Source organism: Rousettus aegyptiacus, unplaced genomic scaffold (genome assembly GCF_014176215.1).
Source record: "Rousettus aegyptiacus isolate mRouAeg1 unplaced genomic scaffold, mRouAeg1.p scaffold_m13_p_5, whole genome shotgun sequence".
In the NCBI taxonomy this organism is placed as follows: Eukaryota; Metazoa; Chordata; class Mammalia; order Chiroptera; family Pteropodidae; genus Rousettus; species Rousettus aegyptiacus.
In genome coordinates, this window is record NW_023416308.1 from 17,170,646 (window position 1) to 17,184,714 (window position 14,069).

At 42.4% G+C, this 14,069-nt stretch overlaps 1 protein-coding gene across 6 annotated transcripts in view; it reads left to right on the plus strand.

The window, feature by feature from the left end:
* The first annotated feature begins 1,025 nt into the window (after window positions 1–1,025).
* AP1B1 (adaptor related protein complex 1 subunit beta 1) overlaps window positions 1,026–14,069 on the plus strand; it is a 46,553-nt gene continuing 33,509 nt past the window's right edge. For 4 of the 6 annotated variants that reach the window (XM_016164326.2, XM_016164329.2, XM_016164330.2 and 1 more), the window contains exon 1: window positions 1,026–1,199. The gene's annotated coding sequence lies outside the window, so the exon portion shown is untranslated. Of the gene's footprint in view, window positions 1,200–13,865; window positions 13,973–14,069 lie in introns of all 6 variants that reach the window. The other 2 variants (XM_016164331.2, XM_016164328.2) reach the window with 2 other exon arrangements.

A 14,069-nucleotide genomic window follows, 5' to 3' on the forward strand; every position in this document is an offset into this window, starting at 1 on the left:
TGAAGTGTACATGGGACTCTTTGTACACTTTGCAATTTCCTATGTCTGTAACTAAAAATGAAAAATTTATAAAAGGACTTGAGGCTGATTAAACATATAAAACTATATTAAATATTACAACAATAGATTAGATGAGACATGGACTTGGCTGTGCAAGCTTACTTATTTTTATAATATTAAAAGGTTGATAACAACCTAAGTATACAACTATAGGGATTATTTTTGAGAACAGTGAAATCATCTCTACAATAGAATATTATACAGGTATTGGAAAGCACCACATAGAAATCTATTTATTGCCTTGGGAAAGTTTTTACCAATGTTTTGGTGAGTTAAAAGTACTAAATGATATATCAAGTCTGGAAGGATATTCACCAAAATTTTAAAAGTGATTGTCTCAGGACATTGGGATTGCAGATGATTTTTTTATCTTTTTTGCTTACTAGTGTATTTCCGTTTCTCTACAATACAAAAATTATTTGCCCAGTAAGACATTTTTAAAGAGTAGCAACGAAATAGTGTTTTCAAGGGAGAGATCAGAAATTATACGGAGAAAGTTAATAGTACCAGAGTCGGTGGGGAGGAGGACCCAGTAAATGGAACATTATGAAGTTCTTCTTGGATAATAGTTCCTTGGAGGATCTGATGTTTTCCCCTAAAACGAAGAATTTCCAAAGGGTTGCACCGAAGGGCAGCAAGCGCTAGACTAAACTTGCTGCTCTAATTTTGACTCTTTTATTCATAAGTTAAGTGATCTTGAGCAAAACTCAGCCCGTCTCAGAGCCTCAGTCTTCCTGGCTGTAACACAGAAGGAAGAGATGAGCCTCAAAATCTCTTTTCAATCCACGTTATGTTACTTAGAGGTTAGGTGACTTAACTTTTCTAAGCACCCTGTGAGAAACAACGCGAAACAGCGCGGCAGCTGATAAGTGGTTAATTCCGGTAGGCTCCGCCCCCTTTGGCCCCGCCTTGCGGGCCCCACCTCCCGCCCGGGTTGCACCTTTGACCCCACCCCCAGGCCGTGCGTCCACCGGAAGTGCCCGCGCGCAGGCAGCTCATTTCCGCCCGGCAGGTGACAGCCGCGGGGCTCCGAGCAGCCGGCGGCACGGACGCACCGGGAGAACGGGAGGACAAGGCCGCGGACATTTTGCTGCGCTGCCGAGTCGCGCCTTGGTGCCTGGAGCCGTTCGGACCTGCGGGTGAGAAAGCGGGGAGTCAGACGAGGCAGGAGAAGAAGGGGGCGGAGAGTCGGGGGTCTGAGGTGAGGGGTTTTCGGGGTCAGAGGTCACGTTAATGACCGGTCGGGAGAGGGGCGGGAGTTGCTTCCCCGGCCCAGACGTGGCAGGGTACTACGGATTCATTCATTCGCGCCCACTTGGCCGCGGGCCTGCACTCCTGTCGTCCCAGGTCCGCAACCCCTTCTGGGGCGTCCTCCTGGAGAGACTCCTAGACTTAGGCCCTTAAGGAGCCTGCACCCGGCCGGAAGAGAAACTCCTCTTCGGGTCCTGGTTTCCCCCTTCACACTCAGCCCCATGGCCATCCTGAGGGCTCCTTGTCATTCAGGGCTGTTTTTTTGCCAAGGTTCGAAAAGAAAAAAAAAATCGAGAAATAGACGCCTGCTCCCGGGTAGACTTGGGCTTGGTCCGTCGGTGTCTGACAGACAGGTTAACTGGGGACGTCTGTAATGCTAAAAATACTGATGCAAATGTTTGCTACTGGTTATTGAGCCCTTACTGTGTACCAGGCACTGTGCTAAACACTTTACATACAATGCAGCATATAAACTTCACAACAACCTTGTGCGTAGCTACTATTGTTATCCTAATTTTATCGGTAAGTAAACTGAGGCACAGAGAGGTTAAATCACACATGAAAGGTCATTCGGGTAGTAGAGCAGAGCCAGGGTTCCTACTCAGGTTTTCAGGGACTTGCAAAGCGCAGAGACAAAAGAGAAGCTGGAGCAAGGTTGGGTTGTAGGGGCAATTTAATATCCTTAACTGTCATGTTTATTTGCGTCTATGTAAAGATGTAGCCTTATTGCTTCTCATCTAATCTTTATAACGGGCATTTGATTTACCTTCTTTAGGATGAAACAGCCTTTCAGACTGTTGCCGTGATTACCTTCTAGGGCAAGGGTGGAAGTTTTTCCTGATTATTGGGAACTGTGAGACACAAAACAGGCTACCCATGACTCTTAAGAATATTCAGAACCTCTCGAGAGTGGTTGAACTGCACTCCGTTTGGACTAAAGAGAGGAACCACATGACCCCTAAGGGATCTTTTGACCCTAGTCCTTGAAGAACATTCTGAAAAGAAGGATCTATGTCTGAGAAAAGTATAGGCCCCATGGCTTCTTGACTGAGGAGAGCACATCTTTCCTGGGAGATGGTGAAATGGTTTGATGGCCTAAGAACTAAGCTATGTGAGTCCGAGACTTATTCCTTTGCAGACATTTATTTGCTCCAGTTCTGCTTCACTTTCCCTGACAGCAGCATGAGAAAGACCTGCTGCCTTCCTACCCACTCCTGGTTGTTACAAGACTTAATGAACCTGTGAAGGTTTCCACATGCTTCTAAAGAATGCAGAATATATATATTTATATATATTACTGTGGTGCCTTTTTTTAAAACTCTATCATCTGGGTTTTTTTTTTTTTTTTTTTTTAGTTCCACTGAATTCACAGAAACTTAATATTGTCACCTTATCCCCATCCTTCCAAAAGAGGATTTGAGATGGAGCAGCTTTTCACAGATGGTAGGAACATGAGCAGAGCTCAGAGCATCTGGCTCCCTGTCCTGAGTTGAGCCCACCAGGCTCCTCTGACCTCTTAGAAACAGTCATGAAGAACAGCTTCACTAGTTCTCAAAGAATCAGATCCCTCAGAGGTTATGTAGAGATTATCTATTGAATGTGGATTGAGCAGAGGCTTCACCCTGAGCCGCTTGAAGCGCTCAGAGGTATAATGGAAAAAGTACTCCTGACTCCCCATCAATCAGCCCTGGCTTCCAAGCTCAGCAGCTTCCTGGTAGTGTAACCTGGACAATTTACTTAGGCTGGACCCTCCTTTACCTCAGCTCTAAAGTAATACTGCCCTCTACTTTCCTTCCCTTGCCCCCAGTGCTGGTGCAGTGTTGCCTTCAGGTGAGGAAATTTATGCAGAGCCTATCGTTGTATTAGAAGCTTTAACCTAGGCATTTGATGCCTGCCGTGGGCTTCTGTCAGAGGAAGACTGTTACCGCTGTTTTGTGGGGTGTTATTTCCTTCTGCAAACAGAGATTTTATGTACACAGGACTTATCGCACCCTTCTCTTTTCACTTCCTAAAAGTGTTTCAAACAAGTTCAGTCTGTGGGTCCTGCTGGCTTCGGGCTTGGACTTTAATCTTTTTCTAGTCATGAAACTGTTGCATGTCTTGACTGCTCACTTCCCAGAAAACCCTCATGCTTGGTAGCAAAGCCTGAGGTGCTGACAGTGAACAAATATGGCTTAGATACGGGTTTTGCACTTTGGTATATTTCTAAAAGCTAAGGGGGCATGTGTTGCTTGAAGAGGTTTCTTTTTCTCAACGAGTCTTTTGGCCTAAGATAGGTCACTGATAAATTATCACAACCCAGAAATGGTTTCCGTGTTCTTTTTATTCATACAGAGTGGAAAAATAATTCCAGAGAGGAAATACCACTGGAGCAGTTGGGGAATCCTTTTAAAAAAATCCTTCTTGAATATCTACCAATGGCTCCTCTTCGGCCTAAAACACACATTCCTTAGCATGGCTTAGAAGACCTTTGAGGCTCTGACCCCAGCCTGGCTCTTCTACTTCATCTTTCCTACTTCATTCTTCCACCTCCCCTCAAGCTGTGATCAAATTCACTTGCTTTTCTGCAAAGTCCCAATTCTTTGCCTCTATGCCTTTGCTTTGTGCTATTCCCACTACCTAAACACTATTTCTTGTCACCATCCTTCCTTTGCTGGACCCCTACTTGGTACCTCCCATGTGATCATTCCCTCTACCTTGCAGGCCTGAACTAGATACCCCTTTTTGATGCCCTATGGCACTGATCACAGTGGGTTGTCATTGTTTACTTGGCTATCTTCTGAGTAAATGGCTCTTAATTCTTAGAGAGGACTTGTCTTAACTGTCTGTATCTCCAGCACCTAGTAAGATGTGTGGCACATGGTTGGTGCTTAGTAAATGTTCAGTGAATGAACAAATGAATGAATATTGCACTGAATTGTCAGGATTCTTTGAATCCTTAGAAATTCAAAGCACTTTCCAGACGATCTCTTTTCTGTCCTTCCGTCACCTCAGGGGATGGGGTGAAATCTGACCAGACTGTAGGATTAATTATATTTGAACTACTGTCTCTACCACCCAGCCAGCCACCAGCATGCTTCAGGGCCTCCAGAGACCTGGGGGTTGAGGAGCAGCAGGGAGGTACTGGCAGTAACCTCTCCCTATATAGTAGTAATAGTTGCTAACATTTATCAAGTACTAGGTGGCTGGGCACTCCTGAGGCCTTTGTCTATATTGATATGTTTTAGGTTACAAACCCCTCAGGTATGTGACATTGTAATTTTCATTTTACAGTAGTAATATGTTTGTTCCCATTGTATAGACCACTACACAGTACCTGTATGGTTGTATCATTGTTATGTTATGTAGACCCCTAGAAAGCCCCCATCCCACCTGCTTTGGTCAGCTTTCCTTTCCTAACCTCTTGTTCTTGGGTTGTCTCCTGTTATTTAATGGAGCTGAGCAACTGTGATTCTAAACTCCCAAGCCTCATGCTTTTTGGGTTTTTAGTCTTGGGCTTGACCTCTGACCTTCATTAAGAGGGTCTCTTTGAAATTAGGAGACCGCTTCTTGTTAAGAGTGTGGCTGGTTGACTCTAAAATGCCCAGAGTTCATTGCAGCCAGGATGCCTTCATCTGATCCCCCAGGTTACCATCTCTGTGGACTTGAGCAGGAAGATGGTAGATATGGAAGTCAGGTCTCAAAAGCTTTAAAACCAACCCTTCAGTGTCCACTTTCAGCACTGAAAACCTTAGTTACAGAGTTCTGTAGAGGAATAGACTTGGGTGACACAAACTTTGTACCACACCCTAATTGCTTTAGTGGTCTTAGGCATATTGAGAGCAGAATGACAAAATTTCATTATAGCCAGCTGTCGAGTCTGCTTCTGTGGTCTTTATTCTCTGACCTCTAAGGACTGCATGGCTGGATGTTGAGACACTGAGGACAGAACTTTATACATTGAACATTTCTTTCTTCCTTTCTTCCTTTCCTTTGTTCTTTCCCTCCTTTCCTTTCCTTTCTTTCCCTCCTGTGTGCCTGGTACTGGGCTAAGTGTGAGGATAGGTAAACAAGCCAGACAGTTTCTGTCCTTTGATTGCTTACTACATTCTAATGGGGGAGACAGACAGAGAAGAAATAGAAAAGAAGTATAAAAATTAGAAAAATGGTTAAGCCATGAGGGAAACAGAAGCATAGTACCCAGAACCTGTTAAAATGTAAGTCAGATTTCAGGAGTCCTGTTCAGAATCCTCAGTGGCTTCCAGCTCACTCATAGTGAAAGCCAGAGTCCTTACCTTGAACTGGAAGGCCAACTTTATTCTCTTCTGACCTCATAACACACTGCCTCCCTCATTGCTCACTCAGCTTGAGCCACATCACCTTCCTGCTATTCCTCAAAGGCCAGATACACTCCAGCCTTTGCACTATTATGCCTAGACAGTGTTACATATCCTTCTCAAGGAGGCTCTCTGTGACTACCCTTGTTAAATTTTAACCTCCCTCTCCCCCATATTCCCTTTCCTTCCCTGCTCTCCTTTTCTCCATAGCACTTATCACTCTTTGAGATACTGTTTATTTTACTTATTTATCTTGCTTATGGTCCCTGTCTGCCATTAGGATGTATACTCCATAAAGGGAAGGATTCTTGTCTGTTTCATTCACTGCTGCATCCCCAGAATGTAGGCCTGTTTATGACACGTTGGAGGTGGTTAGTAAACATACGTATAGGACTACTGGGAGTGAGGACAGAAAAATTTGTACTTAGTGCCTGCAGGGATGGTATCTTTGAAATGATGTGATTTGAAGGATAAATTGGAGCAGCCACTCCAGAAGCCGAACAGGATAATCCAGGAAGAGGATCGGTAAGTACAAAGGCAGTGAAGAGCTTGGTAGTTAGAGGAACACAGAAGTTCCTGTGGGCCTGGAGGGTTACAGGCAGAGGGAAGGGCCTAGCCGTGTTCATATCATAGCCTGTGTCAACGCCGTCTCCACTCTTCCCCCAGCATTTGGACTCCCACCTCTCTGGACACTCTGTGAGCTGATGCCTGTGGGAGCAAGGGGTGGTGGTTTGGCCTCACCGAAGGCAGTAGCCTAAACATTTCTCCCATTAGAGATGTTGCCACCTGATCTTCTATTCTTTACCCTTTATCTTCTCTCTTATCATTTATTTACTTACCTTATATTTATTGGCTATAAAATGGGTCGTGGGGTCTGGCATATTTAATTTCGATTTTGTCAAAATAGCTTGACAACCAGAGCAGATGTATTTTGGCTTCTGGAAAACCCTGTGATGGAACACTGGGAAGCTGCTCGCTAGCTCAGGTTGGTTTACAAAATGTGAAATTTCCCCAAGAGGAGAGCTGAGCACTAATCATTCAAATATTTGTTGAGCACCTCCTATTTGCCAAGTACCTACCAGTCTAGGAGCTAGGAATATAGTAGTGAACAAAATGAACAAAATTCTTGTCATCATGGAATTTATATTATGGAGAGAGAAAAAATAGACAATATAAATGTATTTCATAGTATGTTGGTGATACATACTTTGAAGAAAAAAACAAAGAGAGGAAAGAAGGATAGGAAGTGGGGGGATTGGTTGAGGATGTGTACAATTCGAAATAAAGTGGTCAGAGAAGGCCTCAAGAAGGTGACATTTGAGCCAAGACTTAGGTGAGAGACTTAAGCCACAATGCTATTTGGAGAAAGAGCTTCCCTGGCAAAGTGTACCATGCTTGCAAAGGCCCTGAGAGGGAACCATGCCTGTTTTGTTCAAAGGTCAGCAAAGAGGCCCATATGGCTGGAACTGAGAGAACAATGGGGAGAATAGTGGGAGAAGAGTTTGAAGAAGTAATGGCGAGAAGGATGTGTATGAGGGAGACAGAAGGGGGTATACATCTCATTCAGGGCCTTATAGGTCATAAGGTCCCAGCTGGGACTTTGGCTTTTACTCTGAGTGAAAGCGGGAACCAGTGACTGACTTAGATTGTAGTAGGATCATTCTGCCTATTGTTGAGGTGAGTTGTGGGGAGCAGTGTGAAAGCAGCTTGGTAGCAATCCCAGTGGGAGGTGATAGTGGCCTGGGGTCTGGTGGTAGTGATGATACTGGTGAGAAGCTGCTTCATGGAGTCAAGATTCATTCTGAAGTTAGACCCAGTAGGATTTGCTTATAGATTAGGTGTGGGATCTGAGAGAGTGTATGTTGTCAAGGGTAACTGAGAGTTTTTGGTCTGAGAACCTGTTAAAGATAATGTTGACAGTCACTAGATGATGAAGACTCCAGGATGAGCTTTTGGGGGGGGAGGAGGGAAGCAGATCAGTTCTTATCACATTAAATTTGGACTGCCTGTTAGCTATATAGACATTCAAGTTTAGATGTAGATTAGGCAATTTGGATATATGGGGAGAGGTTGAGCCTGGGGATGTAAAGTTGTGAGTTGTCAGCATGTAGATGATACTTAAAACCTTGACACAGGATGGTATAACCAAAAAGGTGAGGTAGCGTCCACGGAGAAGGGAAGAGGTACCAGGCATGAGCCCTGGAGCACTCCAGTGTTGAAGGAGAGGGAGAGGAGAAAGAATCAACAAAGACTGAGAAGAAGCAGACGGTGGGGTAGGAGGAAAAGCAAGAACATGGCGTCCTAGAATCCAAGAGAAGAAAGTATTTCAAGGAGGAAGGAGTGCTCTGCAGTGTCAAATGCTAGTCAGCGTGAGGCTTCTCAATTAGCCAGGATTACTGCATCTTCTGCTGCCAGGATCTAACACACTGTGGCATCTAAGACCATCATTGAATCTCTTTCTCCACATCTTGATTAATTTACGTATTGTTAGAAGAAGCCCCTGTTACTTTTTTTGCAAGTCCAGGGGAACTTCACTTTTTCTTCACAGCAGATCTTTCCACACATTACTGCTTGTAGAGAGTTGAGAATTGGCACCTGATTCTAAAATTAGGTTCTTGAGACTAAGTGCTGATATAGCAACATTTGCATGTGGCATTTGCCTGCCTTTAGTTCCTTTTTATTTGAGGCTTTAATTACTAGTAGGTCTCAGGACATTGATTTTGACCAGTCAGTTGTCATCCAAGTCCCAGGACGCTCATAACTCTGGAAACTCACCTAGACAGGCTTTCACTAGGCACATTATCAAACTTGACACTCCTGCTGTCCAAACTGGATGAGCTGGCCCTAAAATAACCTGTCATTCAACATTCGAGGGACTGCGGGGATGTGTGACAACATATTTCTCATACCCTTTAGCCTGGAGCGGCTGTGTTTCTGCCAGGTCTTCATTCAGAGAGGAGGAGTTGCCTTGCTTGACAAAGCAGAGCAAGTGAGACTTTATGGGGTAAGAGTTGGGAGTGTCAGTGCTACCATTTTCTAGCTGTGGGACGCCAGAAAGATGCCATCACCTGTCTGGGCTTCAGTTTCCTCATCTATAAACTTTTGATTAATCCATACTTTCACGGTTAGTGTGAAGGTTAAATTTGAAGCTCTGTGCATAGTGTCTAGCCCATAGTGCACATCCACTTGTCGTTACTACTACCGCTGCCACCTTTGTTCCAAATTTCATGCCAAGCCCGGAGAAGAACACAGCTTATTTCTTCGTAGTTACTGAACTGACTTGAGAGAGCCTGTCTGAGTTTGGTGACTACATTGTCTCAGAGAGAAAGTCTGAAATCTGGTTTCTCTACAGCTGACTCATCTTTTTTATTTTTGAGTTGGCCTTACCAGTTTCCCTGTCTGTAAAGCAAACTTTAATACTTACCCATGGGGACCTTTTCCTTTTAAAAAGGAGACTGTCAGACAGGTGAAGAGTGGTGAGTAGAGTTACTGGGTGGTGAGTGAAATCATCATCTCTGTTAAATTCTAAACTTCGTGGGAGCGGGACCACAATCCAGAGCATGGCACAGAGTAGGGGAATATTTGTGGAATAAGTCAATCTCTGCCCTTGAGACAGAACTGAAACAACAAAACACATGGGATGATCAAAGGTTGGCTTTTCTGTTCCAAATGAGGCACCACCCTAGCTCCTTTTATTCTTAGCCTTGGCTTAACCTTGACCATCCTTGAGCTAATATGTGCCTTGGAGTAGGTTTCTGAACAGCTATTTATCAGGCAAGGGTTTAACAGTGACAATTTCAACACTGAAGTTGGAAGCCACCAACACAGACTTTCCAGGATCAGTTTTCCCTGCCCGAATATACTTGAATTCAGAGATGGCTCTTGACAGCTGGACCAGACCTTGCCAAATGTCTTTCCTCTTTTCCTTTCCCAAAGCTCCTTCTCTGACTGAACTCACAATACCAGTTGTCTCCTTTGTTAATTCGCTAAACTCTCTGCTAGTGCTGCCGACTTCATGCCTCTCTCATCCTATTGCAGAGCACGGACTGCTCTGACATGAATAACTGCCCTGAGACTAGAATAGTCCTTACCCTGGCCCCTGGCTGGCCATTTGGGTAATGCTTGTCTTGTTACTGTTTTCCTTCCCACTGAAAACCTGTAGATTTGCTGGCCTGGCTGCATTCTGAATTTTTCTCTTTTGTTCTCTTGGAAACACCTTTCATCATGCGCTGAGAATGATCATGTTTCATTTCCTTCTTTTTGAGACCCAGGAAGAACACTCATTCTTAAGGAAATGAATTTATCATAGAATGTGAGATATGGGAGGGGCTTTATCTGTAATTCAATAGAATGATTTTCAAACTCTGTTCCATGGAACTATGAGTTGTCTGAAGGGCCCCTGGTGAGGAAGGGGAGCATCGGGCATAGTGGAATGAACCAAGCTCTAGGCCCCCTACCCTTACGTCAACCAGAGCTGTTCCACTTTTGTTTTAAACAGTTTAAAAGTGAGGAGGGCCTTGAAACACCATTAATCTGGTTGAATTCTCTTGTTTGACAGTTGGTAAAAGTAAGTAAGGCACAGAGATGGAGAGTTTTTTGATCAGGATCACACAGCGGTTGGTAGCAAAGCTAGATTTTCTGGCAGCCATCTTGGCATTGGATCAGCCTTTCCATGTTTGTTGAACATTAACTGTAAAACCTTATGTTCCTGGTCTGCCCAATCATCAAAGTCTGGCACTCATCAGGGAGTCCTCTTGTACTGATCTGTTATAGGTCCTTGGTTTTTTAGCTTCTCTGAGAACCTGTCTTTTCATTCATTGTGGCAGCAAACATTTGGTGAGCTCTAGAATATGCTAGGCTTAGTGCCAGTCACTGGATTGACAGCATTAAACAGGACAAATCCCAATAGAGTCTTGAAGAGGGCTGTGGAGAAGTCCACAATAATTGAGTCAAATGTTGGGGAAGCCTCTGCCCTCTGGGTCCAGAGGAGTTTCCTCTGGTGCAGTGGTGTTTGAGCTGAGACCAAAAGATGAGCAAAGGGGTTTTGGACAGATATACCATTGTTGAGACCAAAAGATGAGCAAAGGGGTTTTGGACAGATATACCATTGTTTTTTCAACCGTATTATATTTTAGAGAGGTGATATAGGCATAGGATATAAAATTCCCAAGATAAAAAGATGAATGATGAAAGGCCAGTTTCTCACCCATCCCTTGGTAATCCAGCTTCCTTCTTGGCAGAAACCACTGTAACTTTGCTTGTTTACCCTTTCAAGGATAGCCAGTGCATTTGCAAACATGGGTATTTATGTTTTATGAATATTCATATTTTTCTTTTTTAATAAAAATGGTAGTAAACTACATATGCTTTTTCCCTTAATATCTTGGAAAGTGTTAAATACAAGCACATGTAAAACTGCCTCATTCTTTTTCTGAGTTACATAGTATTCAATATGCTGGGCCATAACTTTTTAAACCAGTCCTCTGTGGAAGGCTATTTAAGGTGCTTAAAATATTTTGCTATTATGAAGGGTGCTACATGAATAACTGTATATGCATAGTTTTGTATATGTGGAATAAATTCCTAGAAGCAGAATCTCTCAGTCAAAGGCTAAGTACCTTTGCAATTTTGTTGGTTGTTGCTAAGTTAATATAAAGAGTATAGCAATTTAGACTCATTAGCATCATATGAAGGTGTATCTATTTTTCCGCATCAGAACCACCATGGAGTGTTATCAGACTTTTGGGTCTTTACCAATCCAGTAGCTAATGGATGGCATTTCATTGTAGTTGCAATTTCTATATCTCCTATTGTAAGTAGCTTAAACCATGTTACTTCATTTTCTGTGAACAGGCCACATCCTTTGCCATTCTATTTGTAGTCACTTTTTATATATTAAGGAAAATAATAGCCTTTTGCCTGTGATACGATGCAAATTTCAATTTTTTTTAGTGTATTTGTCATCTCTTTTATTACTATATGTTTTCTGTCCATGCAGGAAAACTTGATTTTTATTTTTATTTTTTTATTTTATTGTATTTATTTATTTATTTTAAAGCCTACAGCACCTGGTATTTCTAGGTGGTCTCCCATCCAAGTACTTACCAGTCCCGACCCACATTTTTATATAATTGAATTCATAGATCTTTTAAGACTTCTTGATTTTATGTCACATTCATAAAGGTTTTATTTCCTCTGTGTGATACAGTGTTCTATTTTTCTTCTCTAGCATTGGTTGGTTGGTTGTTACTTTAAAAAATGTTTGTATTTACATAAAATGTAATGCTCAGCTTTTAAATGTACAGTTTGGCCAGTATCTGCATCAAGATACTGATCATTTCCATCACCTCTAGAGTTCTTTTGTGCTCCCTTCAAGTCAGTTCTTCCCACCTAAAAGCATCCACTGATCTGACCTGTATCACCATAGGTTACTTTGCCTCTACTTCTTATTCCAGAATTTCATATAAGTGGAACCCCACAATATTACAATGTTTATGTTTATACTTGATGGGATAATGTGCTTTCATGCTCACATTATCCCATCAAAAGAAATATGTGAAATAAGTAGACTAGCAAGAGGTGATGTCTTCATTTTCAAGAGGGGAGGTTGAATTATACAAATGAAGTGAACTGTAACCTTAGTTCAGTACTCTGTCCTTTAAAAATCATTAATTGTTGTTATTAGCAATTTTGACACCTGGAAAAAAGTTGAAATATATTTGATACTCATTTCCTTAATGTATTTTTTTATAGATTTAAATTCATTTTATTGGCTTAAAACACAGAAAGGTATTCTTCATTTCTTGTTCACAAAATTACATTTAGATATGTGAAGGTTTTCTTTTTCTCTCTTTTTTTTTTAACTAACCCTAACACCAGTGGCTAAAATTAAAAAAAAAAAAAAAAAAAGAAAAGAAAAGAAATCCTAAGCCTTTAGCTGGGAGTTTATGAGTTTTTTCCTCTTTCCTTTTCTTCTTAGGACCTCGTTTTTCCACTCTTAGATTACATTACATCTTTGTCAGTTATTCTTACTAGGGACTTCTTTATAATTCTAGAATACTATGCTATTTCGGGCTTTATTTCTCAGTTCCTTTTCTTTAAGCCTAGTGGCAGGAGGAAGTAGGCATGTCAATATGATTTTTTTTTTTTTTAAGTGAGATTAACTGGAATTGGTCCTGGGATTGTGGCATCAAAATCATCTTCCAAGGATGAGTGTGAGGATAGCAGCAGTGGATCCTCAAAGACAAAACCAGTCCTTCTGGGTGTGCTCCTCTTTTAATTTGGACTGTGCCATCTCCTTGAGCTATTCTTTGGTCTTTGCAATTGAGGGGTATCCCTGCCCAGAATGCCATTTCCTTAGCAAAAGTGACTCATCACACTGGCCAGAGCAGTTTCTGAACCAAAAATTGTCTCCAATTATTGCTTTTCTTAATACACCCTCCACTTCCAAGATGGAATCCAAACTCTAAGCTTTTTCTTGCCTAAATTGGCTGCCTGCTTTCAATCGTAGCTTAGTTGCACAGCCAGATTCATCAGAGGACAAGGTCTTAGCTCCTTTTGCCTCCATTAGTAGGAATGCAGTGTATGGCAACAGCTGAGCAGTGCTACTGGTCTTTCCTGTGTCATCTACAAGTCTGAGCTCCTTTAGAACTAAACCATAGGATTTTTCCATTTCTGCAGAGATAATGAAAAAATCTTTTTTACACTGACATCCAAGAGGCATTGAAAGGACATAAGGAAATAGCCACCCTCCATAGATCAGCAGGGTGCAGGTGATCTGATCTTTCACAGTGAAGCGAGGTTTTTTAATCTGTGCTCTGGAGAGGCTTTGCAAAAGTGTTTTCACTTCTCCCCACTTCTCTTCCTCTTTTAAAATTTAAAATTTCCTGAATATGAAACAACTTCAGAGGGACCCGATCTCTGCATCACCAGTCCAGTTGAGGCCCTCTGCAGAGGGATATATGAAATAGATACTGCGGAGAAAAGAGGCAGCCAGCACCAGCCCACAGGGTGGCAGTTTGAGTTTGTGTGTATAAACTTGCTTAGCACCTATAAAAGGAAGTATCATCAAAAGCTCAGTGCTCTAGGGATATCAGCAGCTGTGGTGGTTTTTTGACTTGACTGACCCAGCAGCTCTGTTGCTTTTTTTATTCATCCAAATTTCCCACTCTTTCCTCCACCTGGGTGGTTGCATACAACACAGATCTGTCACCAGCAAGTTATGTTTTGGGATTTTAGGGCCCCTGGATACTGTGTGGTGCCTGCAGATCAGGGGAAAGCCCCTGAGAGCCTCCTCTGTTGGAGAAGGAAGAATTTCTGAGCAATACTGAAGTTACACGACTAAGGTAGTTCTTGTTTTGTTTATTTTGATTTCTTACTGGTTTTAACATTGGCTGGATTTGTACGTTAATTTCTGTGATTCTTTTGGCAGTGATATTGGTT